We start from the raw sequence: 5,019 nt of genomic DNA, 5'->3' as shown, positions 1-5,019 counted from the left end.
TTCAAGAGCATCTGTAACACAAACTGGTTAGTCCAAAACTACCGTTAAATCAGTCTTGGATACAGTACTGTATTTTAAATCAGACACCTGTGACTCTATTCCATATTTGCCAATGTTATGTTCATTAATGTAAGAAATAGTTTGTGTAACATACAGCTGCAAAGATGGAACCTCAGTCAGCAACATTTCTAATAATCAATTAACCATTTCAGTTGTGTATTAGGAAAACTGGCAGACATACGCTGGTTGCAGGCTCTCAGATGTGAGGATCTGTTCCTTGATATTCATAAGAAAATGTTGAAGCTCAAATGAACAAAGTGAACTGAATTCCTTACTTTGAACTCCTGAACTCCGAATACCTGCATTGATATTACACCGATTTTAAATAATTCAAATGAACAAAATCATAATCTTTGGCAATTACACGTCTTCAAAAACAGAGACAAATTAGTGAAAGTTAGCATCACTAATAAATTTGCTCACATAGCACAGATGGTTTAATGCACAGACAATCCTCTATTCTCCTTTGGATCGGGATCTGTCTAAATTGTGGAATCTGGTTTATTTAAAACAATGATATCTAAGTACATATCGACTGAGGAGACCCTCTTCACTGGTCCCACTGTGTTTATGCGATTGGGATTTAGCTCCCAGGCCAAGATGAGCTTTCATAATGAGTTTAATAAAGCCAGTCTTTACACAGAGCCTGACGCAGGCCTTTATCTGAAAAGATACTTATTAAGAGGACTTATCACATCGGCATATGGACACGTCTTTCTGTGGCTGTGTGGTCATGTGGCTGTTTGCCTCAAGAAAGCATCTGAATTATTTTTTTTTGCTGTGAGTGTGGCTTTTAGAAAATACTGCTTGGTGCTATTTTTCTTTCAGAGGGAACAGTGTGACAAAATATAACAAGTAGAAAGAGAAAGTGAAGGTGGGTGAGGATAAAACTGAGGCATAAAAAATGAATAGAGATGCTAGCCTTCACTATCTCTCAATGTCACACACACACACACACACACACACACACACACACACACACACACACACACACACACACACAGAATTTAAACCCATTCTTACAGAATTGTACTGTACTGTAATTGTGGTATATTTTTTGCTACCGTTAGTCCTCAAATCAGTCACTTCTGTGATGGGGTTTTCGCTCCTGTTTGCTAACGTTTGAGAAAAATGGCAGATTTAGAATATTCAGATTTAGACCTCATGCTTTAAAATCTTGATGTTTAGGGAGAATAGACATTGCCCTGTCTCTTAAATGGCTCCTTATTAAGAAAACTGCCACCAGAAACGTAAAGCTGCCACTGGAGAGCTTTGACCTTGATTCTACCCTCAGAGTAGATTGGGTTCATGCTGTGGACCAATGGCACCTTAACGTGTCCGCCAAATCTGCCAAGGGTTAGACCCGCATCGATAGAGACGCAGCGGGGAGTTTGTCTCTCAAACTGTCATAGAATGTAGTTTATAGAAAAATAAAATGTGCTTTATTCAGACACCACACAGTCATTGACAGTAGGTCAGCTAGAAAATGTGATTAGCCACTAAATAAACGTCACCTGCAGCAGACTCGTTCCATGTCTGATGTTACGGGTTACTAATTTTTTCTCCACACATGATCAGCATCACTCTAGTTTCAGATTTGGCTGATAAACAACAGCATGCTGGACGCTTCCAGTGGCTGTCATTCATGCTTACTGTACAGACAGGTTGCCAAGCATGCACTAGTGTGCACACATACACCACCTTCCCATCACTGCCTTCTTTGATGCTAGAACGATCCCTCATGCTGTAAGTACAGCCAATATTTCACAAACATAGCAAAACAGTCACCCTGATATCTTCAATTGAGCCAATGTACGGTGACATTGAATTTCTGATTACAGAAAAAAGAAATAAAAAAAATCAATCACCTAATACTAATACAACCTGATGAAGGACAGAAAACAAAACCACTCAGCAGATGAGGATGAATCTGACCTGTGCATTTATTTAAGTCTCAGCCCCTGGAACATTGTTTCTCAAGGATCCAGAGCCCACCTGCTGGCCCAGCAAAGGGATGTGGGTCTTGAGTGGTGCTGGAGGCAGAACTAGAGCTGACAGCCTGCAGGTATTCCGGGGGATAGGAAGGGCACTGTGCACTGGTTTGGGTTTGAGAAGTCTCGATTTAATCTTTGAGGCCACCAAGAGGGCTGGCATCTTCTTCCCAGCTGTCTGATGACTATAAACTCCCCTCCCTGTCTCAGAGGGAAAGTCAATGAGACTCCTTTGCTCACACATGCTCCACATTCTTTTGTGAGGATGAGTGTGAATGTGTTACTCAATTGTAGAGAAACATGCAATTTGCACTTGATCCACCACTTGGTTGAAGTAATGTATGCAATCTGTGGGTGCTGGGTCTTGGCAGCTCCTGCTGAATCTCAGCGGGGGATTCAGCTACTGAGGCTTTCCAGTTTAGTGGGATCAATTTATTTGCTGACCTCAATCCCATGAGCTCAGTTTCCCATGAGCAATAAGTGATAATGTTCTGAAATTTCCCAAATGAAGCTTCCAGGTCCCATGTGGGTCACAACAAATAATGTTATTTCCATAGCAAGCAATTATCACATTGATCTATTATTAGTGCGACGAAAGGGGTAAGGGTTTTTTAAACAAATATACAAATATATACAATATGTATGAAGGATGCATACACCTCCACTGCTCCCTCCCTTAGGCAGATCTGACCACAACCTGATGCTCCTCAGCCCCATCCACACTCCTATTGTTTCGAAGCAGACTCTGCAGGGGTGCTTTGAAGCCACAGACTGGAATGTTTCTGTGAACAGTTTGTACAACTGCAAGCATTTGAGTCTGAGCAGGTGGTTAGCAGCACAGGAGCACCTCAGGGGACTGTCCTCTCATCTTTCCTCTTCACCCTGTACACCTCAGACTTTCAGCCCTGCCATCTGCAGAAGTTCTCAGATGACTCTGCAGTGGTTGGGTGTATCAGCGGTGGGGAGGAGACAGAGTACAGAGGTCTGGTGGACAGTTTTGTGAAGTGGTGTGGGAACAACCATCTGATGTTGAATGTAAGCAAAACCAAGGAGATGGTTGTGGACTTCAGGAGGAAGAGAACTGGCTTTGATACTGTGTCCATTATGGGTGAGAAGGTGGAGGTGGTGGAGAGGTACAAATACCTGGGAGTTCACCTGGACAACAGACTGGACTGGAAGTTCAACACAGAGGCTGTATACAGGAAGGGACAGAGTAGACTCTACTTCCTGAGGAAGCTCAGGTTCTTTACTGTGAGCAACAATTCAATTCAATTTTATTTATAAAATATAACAAGATGCAGCTAATCTATCTATCTATCTGTCCATCCATCTATCCATCCATCCATCCATCTATCTATATACTATAGTATATATATACTGTCAAAAAAGTCAGAATCTATTTGGCATTCACATGTTAAGACAGTCATGCTCCTCTCACAGTGAAGTGACAGGGGTCTTGACTTTTCAGCACATCAAGTCAAACTTTGACCTCGTCAAATACATTAGTTTATTTAAAAGCATAACTAATTTAAATCCAATTAGCTTCATTTTAGAATAGAAAGATGCTTTAAAACACATCATTATTATTACACAGAAAAAAACAAAGAGGAAATGTTATAGTATGAGTTTATCTAAGGAGTTAGTGCAAGTCCTGAAAAGGTTTCACTTTCAAACAAAAGAACTAGATGCATAACAATGTTTTTGTTTGCTTTATTAATTACTAAGATTCTACAGTGAATTTCCTTTGCTAGACTAAAAGGGAAAACTTCAGCTCTATTGTGTACAAAATGGTATGTCAAAAAATCCTCATGGTTGACAGATGCTTTATGCACAAATCGTCAGCCACATGGTGGCAACTGATTCAAAGTCTCCCTGGGTTTTATGTCTGCATATATTGATGGTCTCCAGCTATTCACACTTAGGCCATCTGTGTGTGCAAAAATGAAGTTTCCTTTGTGAGAGGAAACTTCCGTTTCCGCTTCTCGGAGGACGCGCGTGTGTTTTTTCGTCTGAGAACAACAGCGGGATTTTTAAACTCTACACAACATTTCTTCTACATTTCTACAACTCAGGTACGTTTAAGATGACTAATATTCAGCTTTTTCAGTGTGTGGAGTGCAGGATGTTTAGGCCGTCTTCCTCCGTCGTTAGCGACAATTTTACCTGTGACAGGTGTGTGCTAGTTAGCACTCTGACGGAGAAGATATCAGCGTTAGAGGAGCGCATCCAGACTTTAGAGAGGGTTAGAGAGAGCGAGAGTAGTGTTATTTCTGTAGAAGACAGTCTGGGTGCCGCGGGCGGAGATAGCCAGTCCCCGACTCCGGCATTAGAGCCCTCACAGCGGGGCGAGTGGGTGACGACTCGGCGGCATACTCGCGCAGCCAAAGCTAAGGCTAAGGCTAAAGCTAGCCCACCGGAGCACACCACCCCCGCGCTTCACGTGTCTAACAGGTTTGCCCCCCTCAGTGATTCACCCGCTGAGAAACCTGGAAGAACTCTGGTCATAGGAGACTCGATCATGAGACACGTGAAACTAGCCAGACCTTTAGGGGCTCCAGCGGCTGTGGTCAGGTGTATCCCGGGGGCCAGGGTACCGGACATTGAAGGCAATCTTAGGGCCTTAGGACAGTATAGCTTTTCAAAGATAGTGATACATGCCGGAGCTAACGATATACGCCTTCGTCAGTCTGAGGTTACCAAGAATAACTTTAAAGAGGTGTTTAAATTAGCGAAGGCGATGTCCGAAGTGGTAATCTTCTCTGGCCCCCTCCCAATGAGACGAGGTGACATAACCTACAGCAGGTTATGGTCGCTGAACCGCTGGATGTCCAGGTGGTGCTCCGAAAACAACGTGGGCTTCATAGATAATTGGAGTACCTTTGAGGGCAAACCTGGCCTGTTAGGGCGGGACGGTGTCCATCCCACTCGGGAAGGTGCTGCTCTCATTTCTTGCAGTATAGCTCATAGT

This window comes from Anabas testudineus, unplaced genomic scaffold (assembly GCF_900324465.2).
Source record: "Anabas testudineus unplaced genomic scaffold, fAnaTes1.2 Contig136arrow_ctg1, whole genome shotgun sequence".
NCBI lineage: Eukaryota > Metazoa > Chordata > Actinopteri > Anabantiformes > Anabantidae > Anabas > Anabas testudineus.
Note: the sequence above shows the minus strand (reverse complement) of the source record.